Here is a 17,896-nt window from a genome sequence, read left to right on the forward strand (position 1 = left end):
CCACGACGTTTGATATTTTCGTTTATTCAGTTATGAAGGGGTAAGACCACTGTAAAAACCTGAAATAAAGCGTTCTTTTGCGATTTTTTTTTGAATGGATAGAAAAGTAAGAGGATAATAATATTCAAGAATGTTATTAACCATGTCGTTAAGTGTTTAAATGCAAATTTGTGTCTGGAAAAAAACAAAAAATTTTCTCTTAATCTACATGAGTATAGCTAGAGAAATACGTAGGGAATCTTCGATAAGTTAGTTTTAACATTATTTATTGACAAATGATTGCCCCATTTTTTGTACAAAATTGAACTTTCTATTTCAAATGCTCGCCAATCACACAAAAATTAATGTTTCGAAAATCCCCTAAGTATTTCTCAAGCTATACTCATGTAGATTAAGAGAAAATTTTTTGTGACGCAGAGCGTCTCAAATTCAACACGCCTCGCGAGAATGGCTCCAGTGTCGTCATTTTGCACTATTTTTGAATAAATTTTTTTTTACGCACTTAACGACATGGTTAATAACATTCTTGAATGTTATTATCCTCTTACTTTTTCATCCATCCAAAACAAATCGCAAAAAAACGCTTTATTTCAGGTTTTTACAGTAGTCTTACCCCTTAAGAGGCCATTCTACTTTGTAGGCAAGAAAACAGATGTTTCTTGTGATTTTTTTTGGTGGGCTATTAAAGAGCGATCAATTCCGGGTTTTGTGAATATATTTATTATATATTTAACTATATTTACGAATTTTTACAACGCATAATATCTATTGATTACGCAGTTTTTGTTGATCAACAATCAACAGTTTTTACGTACAGTACCCGACTGTGTAGATAATATTTTGCGAACAAGTTATTCAAAATCCAAAAACCAAAGATATTTTTAATATAGATAAGTTTGGTTATATCATGTACTAAGATATTTTCAAAAAAATAAAAAATGACGCAATGGTAGTTATTTTACGAAAAGGTACTGAATATTTTCATATATTCGGATGCTTTGTGTTAATAAAAGAAAAAGTAAATTTGATGTTGATATCTTGAATAGTTTTCATGTTATTGTCTACGCAGTATTAAAAAATGTAGTTTCAAGAAAAACAGCTTTAAAGCTTTCGCCCCAGTTTTTTTTCGAAAATTAAGCATCAAGTAAAAAAATTTTCAGACAAAAATTATTTGATTTGAAAGAGACAATTAAATGCCATTATATATTTTTTTATTTTGTAAGCGTTTTTAAAATTAAACGGAGATCAATTTACTTCTTTCTAAATGCAAACCCAATCTCTTTTTAATAAGAACTCTATCAAAAGATCATCACAGTTTACACAAATATAATTACAAGAGAAATTTTAAAAAATCTGAAACATAAATTTCAAAGATAAACTCTATTATTATATAGAAAATAATGGAAAACACTTTAAACAATTATTATACTTAATTCTTTGTAATTTACTTTGTAAAAATACTAATTGTCAACTTACATCGTTTAAAAATTACTTCAATGATATACTAAAATTTTGTTCAATATTGATGGAAAAAGAATAATTTCTGTTATTTTTTATTTATTCTTTCTTCGAAAGAAACAAAAAAAAGTCATTCTTAATTTGAAGAACATAAATTTTTGTTTACTGTAAAATTTACAGTGTAAATAGCAAACATTTCTTTTAGAGTACAATTGAAAATAGAATTATAAATTAGTGGTATTATAAAAGAAAGGGCAAAGTGTCTGAGTTTTGAAAATTCTTTTTCTACGTCGAATACCGCTGAAAATAAAGGTCATATGAAAATAATGCCATCCTTTTGTTCCCCTCAAATCAAATAAATTTTTTCTGAAACTTTTTTTTGTTCAATGCATTGGAACAGAAATATCGAGTATATTATTTTAAAAAACTAATGATCATCTTTTAATTCATCTACGTGTCAGACTCGGTTCAGTTATAAAGTTGAATAATTACTGATTTAATTTTATTACTGATTAAAATATTTTTTTTTCATTAGTTACTACATAGTCCTACACAATCTATGTCTATAAAATATAAGATAATATTTTATTTACCATCGAGATGTATTATAATTGCAAGACATTTTTTTGCTAAAATCTTTGAAAACAACATATGGTACATTATAAAAGACTTGATAAAAATTTGAGAAAAGTAGAAAATTAAAATTATCCCTTCATATGTACATGATTTATTTGAACGGGATGCTTGGAAGACCCAAATACCCCAGTTATTGAACAATTATTAATATTTTGATTACTAACACGAGTTAACGCTAACGGTACGATAATCATACCGAAAAATAGTGATCTGGATCTGTAAAAATACAAAATAAATTGATTGTTGCGTTGTTTATCAATTTTTCATTATTAACCCCTTAACGTACGATTTAATTCCAAAGAATTTTTCAAACGTATACTATTTAATTTGGTTTAAAATTTATACAAGGAATGGTCACGAAAAAGGATAGACAAGACTACCTTGTGAATGTAAAAATGTGTTGATTTTAATTTATAAGACTTGATGACGAGTGAGTAGCCTCATAATTGTGAAACTTGACATCAAGAACTTGTGACATGTCAGACTCGTCATTATATGCTAAAGGATTAATAGATTCTAACATTATTTTATTACTAAGATAATGAATTATAATTATCGAATTTCTGCTGGTTTTAGATTGTAATATTATATAATGAATTGCTCGATTATTATCAAACGTCAATCTAGATGTAGTAAATATAGTATTAGATGTAGAAATTAATTCAGTGCTCTTAAAACTAAAATATTTCCTCTTTGAAATATTCGCTATTACTTTCGATGGTTCTGTTTCGTCTTTCAGCAAATTGCCGAATTCTTTGACGAAAAATAGATGACGGTTTTGACGTAATGAAATCATCAATGGTTTGTTGCACCTCTTCCGATGTTTGAAAGTGCGTATCTAGGCAAATGATGTTGGAGCGACCTGAATAGATGATAGTCAAATGAGGCCAGGTCAAGAGAATAAGCCGCAGGCGGGAGGATTTTTCAGCCTAAGGAACAAATTATATCTTTTGTCCCTTTTGCGACACGTAGTTGAAGGGTTGTCTTGCTACGAGATGACTTACCATGGACCAATGAAGGGTCTTTTTTTTAAATTCAACACTAATATTACTTCAATACATTCGCTACACTCATTTAGTTAAAAAAATAGTGCATGCTTCCAATCATGTCCAAATTAAATACAGTTATAGTCCAACTGAATATTTTCAATATGATATCCTATATAATGTGACAATAGTCGATAGTCCAGCCTTTGTTTATACGAATATAACATAGACAATCGTCGCTGTAACACATATACTAAATTTTCTATACACTCGATTAGAATTTTTTAATTCATTTATTAGTATAATAAAGATTATTTTTAAAAATCTTTCATAAAGTCCATAAAGTAATTTCTGATAAATCGAAATACTATCTTTATTTTATAATAGTAAATATAAACAATGAAATTGAACAAAATTAGCTAACTTAACAAAGTTTCCAGATATAGTAATTTTCACTGAATAACTTAATAATTGATCACAACTACGTAATTTAATAAAGTCAAGTTTTAATAACGAAACTATAAAGTATTTTAATCATTTTTAATAATTATATTAATTTTAGAACCAAAAATCTCTTATAGAAATTACTGTTATCTGTCACAAGTTTATACATATATTAGATCGGAGTTAATTGTTGTCATAGATTTACGTTATTCTAGCACCACATATTTACATCGTATCTACATCAAATATCTTCTGATTTCATCAGAATTTAATTATCTACAAATTTTATGTAAAGTATTTTTTTAAAAAATTAAAAATGTGCAAGTTTTACAAGAAAAATTCCTTCATATCTCTAACACCTATACATTTTTTAAATCATATTTTTCAAAATAATGTAGGAAAAAATCGATTTCTTCAAAGGTCTACATTACTACCTCACACCTTGCAATCAAATCGGTACCGCTGGATGTCATATGCTAAGATTTGAACGAGGCTTTGTTTTCGGACCTGTTCGAGCTAAACCAAGTAGTTTAAATAGATTTTTAATTACACGGCTAATAACCACTCGAGTCAACGATCGCTCGAACTAAAGAAACATGAACAATATATGCTTTATAAACAATACATGCATACATCTGATGCTCAAGCTTTCGTGTACCTTCGCAGTGACTCACTGTGCCATATATCCATACACTGTCAGCGTCTTTTGAAATAGTATACTGTGCATAGTGAAAAATGAAAAGATAATAGTGTTTGCAAAACCTCAATGAAGCACTTATATGAATTATTTCTCGATGGGAGTATGTATAATTCATTGAAATTTATGTACAGTGACTCACGAAGTTGATATAACATCATTTCGAATTTTCATAAAATACGGTTTAACTTTGTTCATTTGTTTATATTACCCTTTAATACTAACATATATGATCAGTTGATTGTATACTTCAGATCTAGTTAATAGTAATCGAACTATTGCATTGACTCAATTTTGTGTGTTCAAATATATACATTATTAAACAGTGGTTTGTGATCGATGGTCAACCTTTTCTTCAATTACTGTCGACGAGATCATTTAATTATTGTTATTAAGTAATGCATATACACATTCTACGTAGGAATAGAATATTATTCTTCTACTGAATAAAATTTTGCACATTCTTCTAGAGTGAAGCCAATCGCTCAAAGTCTAATTAAAAAATCATTAAAGAACTTAAGACGAGTGCCAATCGGTAAAAATAATTAGTATCGATATGTAAACTTCACTATAGGTTTGCGTTGGATGAAAAAAACAAATGTTTGTAAAATGAGATTTAATATTTATTTAATTAAAAAAAAAATGTTTCAACTCTAGGTAGTTTGATAAAAAAAGACAGGTACACTATAAAAATCCCATAATGTAACAAAATAGTAAATACATTGAAAACTAAAATATCTGCTTTAAAAATATAACTGCAAAATTTATTATAACAGAATGTTTTCTTTCTTCTTTTCCCTTTTCGTGTACTAATAGGTACCATAAACATTTTTAGAATTATATTCTTAGAGTGGATACTATCGTTTTCAATGTATGTATTTACCATTTTTCCACATTATACAATATTTAAACTTACATTGTGTTGCAATATTGTTTACAATACAAGAACTCTAATACCTATAAATCTTTAATTATGAATGCTATAAAATGGCAGATACATCATTGAATTTTCGAATATTTCTATGTTTTACACTATAATTTGATTAAATGCGGAGGACATCTTTAAAGATGGAAAACTAGAATGGCAGTCAACGTGTTAAATTTAATTTCATAAACATTTGGTTTTTGTTAAGGCTGAAGAAAATAGTCCAAAAAATTTTCTCTGTTAATTAATTTAGAAAGAAAGGACGTAAGGATCTTTTAAATATCCATTGGCTAGCTTCCATATTTTTAAATTCTACTTTATCAATGTATACATTAAAATGCAATACATTGTTTAGTATCAGATATCGATTCAAAAAATCAGACATTTTCATACATCGCAAAAAACTGCATACTCCACAATTTGGGTCTCGTTTGGAAAGGTTGAGAGCCACTGCCCTACTACATCTATGTATACTAGTAACTTCATGCATTTGCTATTTAATCACGACGAGCATTATACATATGTAGTATTTACGCTTTCGCTGAAACTTTAAGCAAACGTATACATTCGCTACAGTTCATGCGTTAACTGCAACATGTAAACAAGACAGGAACAAGTATAGATATACACGCGTAAGTTAAGATTTGCTAGTCAAGTTAGTGGAACTTCAAAAATCGATTTTCTTGACAACAAAGTCTCGTACGAAAAATATTATTCTACGTTTTCAATTTACTCGAACAAATTTTTTGTTTAATGAAATAGCTCGCTAAATGTAATTTTCCATTGCAACAAATTCCCCTGAGGCAACTGTTAAGAGAATAAATAGGGGAACCCCTGGACTTTTTTAAATGGAAAGTGATATAAATTGTTCATTATTTAGATAGCGTTTACTAAACAGAATAACATTTACTTCAACCATTTTCCTTTATTATGCATAATTAAAGAGTTATGATGAAGAATTTGCTTTAAAGGGAAATCTTAGAAAAGCGGAAAAATGTATCATAATAGGGTTATTCCATTAAACGTTCAAAACGATGTTTTTGGACTGCTACACATTTGCTATGTCTTTTATAAATACTCTTTCGGACATTTTCGAAGATTATCAAATAGTGAAAATATTTGTCCATTTTTCTATAACGCAGTATAGTTTTACAATTTGGTTGGGATCATATTAAGAGCACAGAAGAAGTTTTAATATCTGAATTTTTTTAATAAAAAAAAAACGAAAAATTCTCTACTAAAGGAATAGTCAAGTTACTCGAAAAATTGCAAAAAGTTACATAAGAAATTGTTATTATTACGAACTCATTACACAATCTAATGGTTAGAACACTTATCTCCAAAATAATTTGTAAAATCGAATTCAATTTTTCGCCATTATTCTTTAACTATAATAAAACAAAAATAATTGAGGCAAACGTTACTCGATTTAGTAAAAGCTATAGAAATAATGAAAATTTATATTGCAACAAGTAAAAAATCGGTCAATGCATACAATCTTAAGAACCACTAATTGTAAGCTATATGTTAACAACCATCATGTTTAATTTACAATGTTACAGAAAATGTGAGTTAATTGCTTATTTTCTTCTGCTTTAATTAATTTAATGATTTCCATAAACAGACTCGCACTATCGTGGGATCTCGCGTTTAAATAAATTGTGTTTGCTGAAATATGCTTATGGATCGAGTAAAAGATCGAACTCACCTACGCCTAAAGTCGGCTCGGTCTTTTCTCCATTATTTCTGCCACGCGAAACCGATAGATTATCGGTAGACGAAGATATACTTAACAAACTTTCCAAGTTCGTAAAGTTTCCGTAGTTCCGTGTGCTTCGGAGATAGACATTTATTACACTTCACTGTTACCCGCGAAAAAGTTTCGAACGAAATTGAGAATGATGTTACGCGCACGGAGTATTATTCACTACTGAGGGAAATATGAAATTTATCGGTTGTAAAGGTGAGGCATTGCGTACCGACAGCCCGTATCGGTTTACGTAGTTACGTAAATTTATTGTACAGCGATCGCGACGTGCACGTTCGACATCGTATAAATTACGATTTATGATTCACAAGTCACGAGGTATAGGATTGTTGACATGTATACAATAGAAACTCGATTATAATCATAGGTAGGTAAGTCACTTATTAGAAGTCAATAACATAATTTTCTTTATTCTCTAAATTCATGATGGGACAGTGATTTTGTTTTGTTATTTTGTCCGATCGTCAGAACAATTATTTAACTGAATATACAGGGTGTTCGGCAACCTCTGGAAAAAATTTTAATGGGAGATTCTAAAGGCCAAAATAAGATAACAAACAAGAATATCAGTTTCTTGATTGACGCTTCGTTAAAAAGTTATTAAAAAATTAAATTCGAAAATTTCAAATCGTTTTGGAAAAATTATTTTTAGTTGTGGGGATCAATTACAATTATTTTTGGTGAATAGATATACTCCCGAAATCCTACGCACTTTCGAGAAAAAAATTCCTTACCGAAAATATAATCTGAGGCCTGAAATGGTTCCCCGAAATTTCATGCAAATCTTTGAAACATCATAACTTCTGAACGGATTGGACGATTTTAAAGTTTCGAAATGCAAACAACGCGTATTTTAGTGGAGAATATGTAGAAATCGCAAAAATATTCGAAAAGTTGATCCTTGACCCCGCAAAATAAGAAAAACCCCCTAAAAATGATCAAATTTTCAAACAGCCATAACTCCTACAATTGTGAATATATTTCAATGAAACTTTTTTTTGAAGTAGTGCTCATGGGTACCTATAAAAAAGTATTAGATAACTTTGCCGTAGGGCGTTAAACAAAATTATTAAAAACGAAAAAGGAATTTTTAAGAAAAATAGACAGGGGGTAGGTGCCTAAATTTTTCGACGAAAAAAAAAATTTAAATCGTTTCAAAAAAATTATTTTTAGTTACAGGGGTCAATTATAATCATTTTCGGTGAATAGACATACCCTCGAAATCCTAACCACTTTTGAGAAAAAAATTCTTTACCGAAAATCTAATGTGAGACCAGAAATGTCTGCCTGAATTTTCATGCGAATCTTTAAAACGTCATAACTTCTGAACGGATTAGACAATTTTAATGTTTAAAAAAGCAAACTACGCGGATTTTGATGGAGCATATATACAAATCGCAAAAATATTCGAAAAGGTGGTCCTTCACCCCGTAAACTGAGAAAAACCCAATAAAAATGGTCCAATATTCAAACAGCCATAACTTCTACAATAGTAAATATATTTCAATGAAACTTTTTTCTGGAGTAGAGCTCATAGGTATCTACAAGAAAGTATTAAACAACATTTCTATAGGTCTTCAAACAAAATTACTAAAAATGAAAAACGAATTTTTAAGAAAAATAGACAGGGTGTAGGTGCCTAAATTTTTCGACGAAAAAAAATATTTCAAATCGTTCTGGAAAAATTATTTTCGGTTGCGGGGGTCAATTATAATCGTTTTTGGTGAATATACATAACCCCGAAATCCTGCACATTTTCGAGAAAAAAATTCAGTACAGTCGGAACTTTAAACGTTAATAACTTTTTAACGAAGCCTCCATCAACAAATTAATATTCTTGATTTTCGTCTTATTTTGGCCTTTAGAATCTCCTATTAATATTTTTCCCATGGGTGGCCGAACACCCTGTATACAGGGTGAGGCACAATTTAGTCAACACGATTTTTTAGCCCCTTTCGATGGTCTGACAAAAAAATGTTTCCTATCGAAGTTAATCAGTATTTAATCAACAAGAAATTGCAGTTTAAATTTAAAAATAATTTGATTTTCGATAAAAAAATTAAGGTCAATATTATATTTTTAAATGAAACTGAGTATGTTTAACTTCATAGTATTGTAGGCGACGTCGAGACGAATTCAACGACCTGTTATACGATAACTTTCAAATGACATTGAAGAAAAAATTGTCATGAATCGATTGTCACGATTTACAAGTTTATCCATTTAATGCACGATTTTCATTTCAATCGGCCAAAAAAATGATTTTTTTAGACTTATTTACGCATAATGCTCTCGATTTTAGGAACAAACAACGGAAAGAAGTTACGACAAACGATATTTCTATTATGAAAAAGCTTACATTTTAAAAAGAAATAGTCAAATTTTACATTTACTTACATTTTATACTAAACATTTATTTGGATATAACACAATTCACACGAAGGGACAAGACAAAGACCAACGTTACATTTACTACAATAATATTTACTTTATTTTCCTATTTTCTTAGTTTTATTATACTTTTTAGGGCAGTAAACTGCATATTTTCGGTACGCAAAAGCTTTTTTCTCCATTGCAGACATAAATCTTGGAAATCGTTTCAATATAATATGGAAATCATATTATCACATCTAAAATACTAGTATTAATTGATAATGGCAATAGACGTGAGATCGGGTCTTTAAAATATTTGTACTACTTGATAATAGTGGTAGAAGTGATATAAATATGAATTATAGAAATTCAAAATAAAAACATTCCCCTTACCGTTCAAATATGTAAATAATATAACTAATTCGTACGTATTATTTATAGAAAAATATTAATAAAAAATTGTCTCTCAGATTATGCTGAAAAAGCCCTAAAATATATAAGGCATTGCGTTTGTACTAAATTAAACACATTTGTTTGTATTAAATTAAAAATATGACATTAATAAAAATACATGCTATTTCCAACGATTAATAGGTATATTATTCCAATATTATTTAAAAATGCAACACCGATAATTTTCTATTTTAAAACTTTTACTGGAAAAAAAGGTAGAAATATTGCTGTGAGTTTGATAAAATTTTACTAATTGCTATCAAAGATAAAACCAATACCCATATGATCGATACAATATTTCAATGAACGTATCCGAATTAGAAACTGATTCTCTGAAACATTACGTTAAACGATGCAGGAGATATAGGTTGTTCTCCAACTTTCGAGCAATGATATATGAACGTACATATATTATACCGTTGAAAGAAAATTTCCCAACAAATTTATTGTATTTCGTATTTCAAAGAGAATACCGGAGAACTACTAACTAGATAGTAGAGCACGTGAGGTGAAATTTCCATTTGCAGCTACAGTAATAACTCCATAACTAAAGAGCATACAACAGACTGAAAGTTATGCTTATATTTTAAAATAAGGTTTGTTGTTAAATGCTTTCGATGAGTAACAGGTGTACAACCTACATTCGCGGCATTTATGCAGTAGTGGTCTTCAGAAATTTCTGTTGGAATATTCTCACTAATGATGGTAAAACGAAATAGCTCATTCACGCTTCTCTGTATCGCTACTAAATTAATTGGCCCTGTTCGACGATCGAATTCTACGGTCTCTTAATAGTGTCTGTCGATATTCATTTTAAAGTTCGAATATCGATGTGTCTACAAAATTTTAAGACGAGTTTGTAGAAAACTAATCCTTTACACCCGGAGACTTTTCTCTGATCAACTACTAAGCAACTCCAACACACTTTCATACGAAATTTTGGAAAACAAATGGCTCCAAGTTAAATGGTATTATTTTATTTGATTGATATTTGCAATCTTATAATCTTCTTTTATGAAACAAACAAACAAACTTTTACATCCTATATTTTCTGTACCGCGATCTGTGCAAGTTTTCATCTTGTTGGTGCATTATGTCTGAGAAAAATTAGGATTTTTAATACTGGTTGAAAAACATTCATTTAATTAATATTTAAGAACGTTTCTCTAAGAAACATTGCATAGAAAGGGTTCATGAGCTCCATTAAATTGTTAAAAGGAATGAAAAAAGGTTAAGAACCACTGCTCTTAGATATCTCTGGAATTTCTGTGTTAATTGTTAAGGATACTATATACAGAGTATTCGGCCACCCCTGGGAAAAATTTTAATGAGAAATTGTAGCGGCCAAAATAAGACGAAAATCAAGAATACCAATTTGTTGATGAAGGCTTCGTTAAAAAGTTTTTAACGTTTAAAGTTCCGTCCGTACTGAATTTTTTTCTAAAAAGTGGGTAGGATTTCGGAGGTAGGTCTACTAATAAAAAATTATTGTAATTGACCCCCGCAACCAAAAATAATTTTTCCAAAACGATTTGAAATTTTTTTTTTCGTCGAAAAATTTCACACCTTCTCGAATTTTTTTCTCGAAAGTGGATAGGATTTCGGGGGTATGTCTATTCACCAAAAATGATTGTAATTCACCCCCGCAACCGAAAATAATTTTTTCAGAATGAAATAAAAATTTTTTTTTTCGTCGAAAAATTTAGGCACCTACCCCCCGTCGATTTTTCTTAAAAATTCGTTTTTGATTTTTAGTAATTTTGTTTGACGCCCTACAGAAAAGTTGTTTAATACTTTCTTGTAGATACCTATGAGCTCTACTTCAGAAAAAAGTTTGATTGAAATATATTCACAATTGTAGGAGTTATGGCTGTTTGAAAATTGGACCATTTTTATGAGGTTTTTCTCATTTGACGGGGTCAAGGACCAACTTTCGAAATATTTTTGCGATTTGTACATATTTTCCATCAAAATACGCGTAGTTTGCTTTTTTAAACATTAAAATCGTCCAATCCGTTCAGAAGTTATGACGTTTTAAAGATTCGCATGAAAATTCGGGCAGACATTTCTGGCCAGAAGTTATATTTTCGGTAAGGAATTTTTTTCTCGAAACTGAGTAAGATTTCGGGAGTATGTCTGTTGACCAAAAATGCTTGCAATTGACCCCTGCAACTAAAAATAATTTTTCTAGAACGATTCGAAAGTCTTTTTTTTCACCCAAAACTTTCAGCACTTACTCGAATTTTTTTCTGGAAAGTGGGTAGGATTTCGGGGGTATATATAATGACCAAAAATGATTGTAATTGACCCCCATAACCGAAAATAATTTTTCCAAAACGATTTGAAATTTTTGAATTTAATTGTTAATAACTTTTTAACGAAGCCTCCATCAACAAATTGGTATTCTTGATTTTCGTCTTACTTTGGCCTGTAGAATCCTCTATTAAAATTTTTCCCTGGTGTGGCCGAACACCCTGTATATGCGTGTATCATGTATATCAATTAACACAAAAATTCCAGATATATCTAAGAGCAGTGGTTCTTAATAAATATATATATATATATATATATATATATATATATATATATATATATATATAGGTTATTAAATATAGAAGAATATCGAATTCTGAGTAAAAAAGTATTGACCTTTATTAGCCCTAAACCTAATAACTAATGAGTAGTTCTACTTTATTTCTCGACAATCTTCACTGTTTTGCAAAATCTGTTTTAAGGTTGAGTCTCCTGTTTGATATTACGTGAAGAAAATTGTTAAGAAATAAAGTGAAATTACTTATGAGTTATTTGGTTTAGAGCTAATATAGATCAATACTTTTTTACTCAGAATTTGATATTCTTCCATATTTTGGTCTAAAAAGTATAGTATTCCATTTAAAAAAACAAAATCGACCTTCACATCACCAAAACGCCTTCACCTATAAAAAATACAAATGCACTACATAGTGTGCACCTTCAAACCATGCAATTTTTTTATACAAAATTTTTTTGAGCAACGCATACTTTGGAAATTATGCAGATACACAAGTTGCATATACCACCCTGTATTTCGATCACTCGTGATTTAAACGGATCAATGAAATACGCTCTCGTAAACACCGAAGCCAAGCTTTCCTCATTTCTGCGCCATAGAGACGACTTGAGGATACATTTAGGATTGGCACCGCGCCAACGGGTCCTTCGAGAAATATACATATATTATCTGTTACACCTATACCTATGCATAATATCCTCGTTCTAATATACGTAAATTCCGAAACAGTGAACCATATTCGCAACGTTCTCCGTAGCGATCCTTATCAGGAAATATGCGCCAGGTGCAGTGGCGCGTTATACAGTGTTTCAGAAATACATGTAAATACTTAAGGAGCTGAATCTACACACCAAAATATCTATACGATGTCCTATGAACAAATTACCTACGTACCTTTTTGAATTATGGTTTTTCGAAGAGTCTCAAATCCATTTTCTATTCTTTCTCATAGGTCTTGGACATTGTGCACTCGTATTGCATAATAGCTTTCAAATGATCTCTGCATGTAAAAATATAATGAATTCGGATCGGGAAATTCTCAAGATTTTTTAATTTGGATTATTAAGAAATTTTAAAATCGATAATATTGTTTGTAAACGTCATGTATAGACAAGATACTAATGCGTGTGGTAGCGTGTGTTGACACACAAAGGTGAACATTTTCTTTACTCATTCATAGCTCAAAAACTGAGGAGTATACGATATTTTACTTCTTTTTATATGTAGCCTTAACTTCTTAAGTATCTAAATATTTACATGTATTTCTGAAGCACATATTAATAAAATTGACTGCAGTTGTATGTACCAATGCATAAACCGTGTTTACATTAGATAACTTTTGGTCGAACAACCAAGTCGATCGACCTCAAAACGTTTAATTAAAAGGTTTACACTATAGTAACAACCTGGTCATTCGACATTTTGTTCAATGTGGCTCGTACAGTGTGTATAACTGCTTCACGTACCACATTACAATTTGCAATCAATTTGTTATATCAGTTAAATGTAATTTTACAAAAATTGAATAGTAGAAAACATCGCTGGTGGATTCAAAAATGGATAAAGAGACGACCTACAGTTGGAGCATCTTCCACAATATGAGAGAACTTATTTTGAAGGATAAAGATTTAGGACTGTTCTGAGAATATCGACTGATAAATGTAATATATTGCTTAACAAGATTCAACCGTTTAATTCTGAAACAAACTACTCAATTATGTGAAGCTCTAATATCTGACCACCAAAGACAGTTTTAATTCACTTGCTATTTCATATATCGGTCAAAAATAGAGGGGTGGGCTACTTCTACATTGCCCGAAATTTCCATAAAACCACTTGAGTTTTTGGTAAAATATTATATCACTTAAGGTCAATCGACTGTTCGACCAAGAGTTGCCTAACGTAAATGCGAATCTAAAAACCAACAAACATCCTTGATTTAAAGATCTCGATCATTTTTCTACCTCCTGGCTTCTAAAGGGTAAGACAGACCAACCAACCATCTTTTTCTAATTATAGAAAGATCAGGTACTGTGGCGACACCTCCCGCGCTCACCAACAGAGGGCTACGACGCTCTTTGTTTCTCACAAGTACTCGATCGACCCACCTATTCTTACATATGTACACATTCTTTGACTGATGAATCCATTAGCAGGCCCAGGACGAAACACTCCCCTCTATCTTTTCCTTTTTTCCTCCTGTTATCTCACTCACTTCTTCCTAGAGCAGCTAGCCACCTCAAGTACCAAAGGATTCTTCTTCTCAACTCCAAGTATATATTTGATTATAAAAGGATGTTTTCTTTCGCATATCTTTCTTTCTGGACAGTGTGGTGCGTATACTAGACGGAGGATAAGCGAGATAGCAGGAACGTGGGGACTCAATAGTAAGGCATCCTAGTCAGGCCCTGCCTTAACCCATTGACTTCCAAGCAAATTTAGATCGTCTTACCCTGGGAGGCAAGATTTTATTATAAAGAAGACATGAAATTTCCCAAAATATAATAATACTAAGTTAGTATTGAAATGGCATTTACAGTAATTTTTATTGAAAAAGAAACACTACGAGATATCTCGTAGTTGGCAGTCAATGGGTTAAACGCCGTGATATTGAGTAGTCGGTCGAGGAACGTATACAATACGAACGGAAAGGTTAGTCGAGCGCTTGCGAGAGAGCGGGCCCCTCTGGTGGCGAATATGGGAGGTGTCGCCCACAACAGCGCGTCTATTATTTTCTCGACTCCCTCAGGGATGAGTCCTGGATATACGAATGAGCAGCAGTTTTTGGAACATTGATCTAGAGAATCTCTGCTTTGATCGGATCTCTAGGCAAGCAGATAACTTTCTTGCCTATAGAATAACGTGCCACTGGTCAGGAGTATGCATTTCAGAGGATTTGTATAGAAGCCACAGAACTGAAAGAACCACCGGGTGCTACATTACACACACTAACGCGTTAAGGGAATGGAGAGCATGGAAGCACGATCACCGATAGTAGTAGAAAGTAAAAAGGCGAAGACACTCGGCATTGTTCGAGTAGATTGATAATCGACAAAAGCAAAGTGTTGGACGAGTGTTCTAGAGCAGAACAAGTACGAGGATGCGCAATCACTGGTTATCGCGAAGGAAAAAAAGGGAGGGGGGAGGGGAATTTAGTTTAAAAAATATATGTGTATGATCGATCAAGTAAACACGAATGTAAGTAGGTCATGAGCGTACCGCTCGTCGAGCCATGTTTCTTCCGTAGATCTTGCAGGGAAACTTCTGAAATTTACAATCGACTTTCGGACTCGCTATCGACCACCCCGAGATTTATTAAAAAATATCCGACGTTGATCGATACCGCGAAGTTTTACCCGCTTTCTATCGTATTCCGCCACAATATCGTGTTGTATCGATAAGTAAATATAAACTTCGAACTTGAAACGATTTTAATCGCTTTGGCCGGTTTCGAGAAGAACTTTTCCGCGGACGCAGTATCCTTAATTTCCACGCGCTTTTGATTTCTGATCGACGTTTGACGGTGCACGCGAACAGATAATCGTTAATTGCACACTACGTGATTAATTACCGGATCGTTAGTCACGTTTTCTATTTCGAACGCGTTAATTTCTTCGCTGGATATCCTGATGCAAGATGTATTACATCTTAAGCTCCTAAGAGACTAGGGTGTTACCTTAAACTAATCAGGAAAGTATACACGTTTTATCGTACGCGCTCTCTGCACTTAGCGCACCGAAGCCTGAACGTATATATGTGTACGGTCGAGCATGCATATGCAGGTAACGAGTATGCACTTTACGTATGCATGGCATCACGGACACGGTGCGCACGTACACATGCACACCTAGGCTTTTATCGGCGAACAAAAAGGCCAGGGATAAGAAGGTCTCGCTGTCCTGTCGTTGCAAATTCCGTGCAAGACCGACAGGGTTAACCTACAGTTCACTAATCTTCATTGTTCTTACAAGTTAAACATGTAAATTGCCCCACTTCAATTTTGATCTATTAGATATTGAAACAAAGTTCGTGCGGATTTATACTACAAGCTTCAAACAATCACAACTTTCTTGCAATATAAAAATTGTAAAAGGACAATGTAACAAGATATGAACTTCAACCAAAGCAATTTTTACCAGCCAACCCCCCAATACAATTTTAACAGAAAAGAAAGAGGCGTAGCATCCCAGGACACACCGGATTCAAACATTGCAACCCAATTGCAACTACTGAAGTATCGAGCTCCTAACAGTCAACTACTTTCTATATAAGCGCAGTGAAACTGAACAAATAAGAAATAAGTACGACATAACACCTGACACAGCTCTAACGAATCAAACAGGAATAAGAAACACCTTTTAATACCTGAAGGAAATAAGCATCTTCGACAAGATATAGTTAACAACGTACAGAAATTCGTCGCTAATGCCCTCGTAGTTGATGCGACGTAAAACCCTCAAGAAGAAAAAGAATTTTATTCGACAAAACAATTACAAGGAGGTATTCTAGGACTAGAATTTCTAAGCCTTTTTAAGCTTTTTGGGGGAAAGTTTTTTGCAAAAAGTTGTATGATTTTGTTGAGTGAAATGAAAGAGAATTTAAACTCGACAGTTTATGGTAGGGTATGTTCGGTTAGGACCATTGCCAAGCGGTGACCAAAAGTTTATAGCCTGTAGTTTTGTATCTTTGGATTCCTTGATCAACTGCACACCACATGCGGCTAATAAGGAAAGGTTACGAGTGTGGAAGTTGTTTTCGAAATAATACTAGGTGCAAATTGTAATGCATGTCTAGCATTGCAAAACTTCCATTTGGTTCGTTATAGTGGGCCTTCGTTTTAAAAATTAAATTTGAAAATGTTTTATGCCTCTAATACTGTACTTGCAGGATCAGGTACAATCATGGCGGCAGCGTAGAATATTCAACTGTAAGTCTGAGTAACTCGGGTTCGATTTTAAGGTTCTTTCAATGCCAAACAATTTTTATCAACAATATAACAACATAATTTATTTCTATACTTTTAACAAATCGTATATTATTTATTACATGTATTATTACTAGACTGCGAATGTTTATGCATTTATGAGAAATTTTACTTCTCAAAAAACTACAGAATGCACTTAATATGCAAAAATATAAGAAATATTTAAAGTAAGATACGAATTCTTATATTTAGGGGTTCAAACAGCCCTCTACAAAGCTCCCATTTCATTAATTCTATTAATAAAAATATGTTTAATTGTAACCGAAATAAGTGTCCATATCCATACTAGGGTAGTTTCATTGTAAATGACAATAAAGAAAGTTTTAGACATTAATAGCATACATTTGTATTGCAATATACAATGTAAGAAAAGAAGTATGCAACGTATACGTAATAATATATAATTTGTTAAAAATATAAAAACTAATTATACTGTCAAATTGTTAATAAAAATTGTTTGGCATTGAAAAGCATTAAAAAGAAAAATCATCGACGGACTCTCCTAAAATCGAACCAGAGTTATTGGGATTTGTAGTTGAATACTTTACCACTGCCGATACGACTTTCTTCCGTTGCGTTTAATTCTGTAACTAAATTACTAGAGACACGAAACATTTTCAA

At 31.7% G+C, this 17,896-nt stretch overlaps 1 protein-coding gene across 17 annotated transcripts in view; it reads right to left on the reverse strand.

Annotated features, from left to right (window-relative positions):
* Glut1 (Glucose transporter 1) overlaps positions 1 to 17,896 on the reverse strand; it is an 86,122-nt gene that overhangs the window by 60,164 nt on the left and 8,062 nt on the right. The window contains exon 1 of one of the 17 annotated variants that reach the window (XM_076763837.1): positions 6,855 to 7,081. The exons of the other annotated variants lie outside the window; for them this stretch is intronic. The gene's annotated coding sequence lies outside the window, so the exon portion shown is untranslated. Of the gene's footprint in view, positions 1 to 6,854; positions 7,082 to 17,896 lie in introns of those variants that run through there. 17 annotated transcript variants of the gene reach the window in all.

The sequence above is a fragment of the Colletes latitarsis genome, chromosome 4 (genome assembly GCF_051014445.1).
Source record: "Colletes latitarsis isolate SP2378_abdomen chromosome 4, iyColLati1, whole genome shotgun sequence".
In the NCBI taxonomy this organism is placed as follows: domain Eukaryota; kingdom Metazoa; phylum Arthropoda; class Insecta; order Hymenoptera; family Colletidae; genus Colletes; species Colletes latitarsis.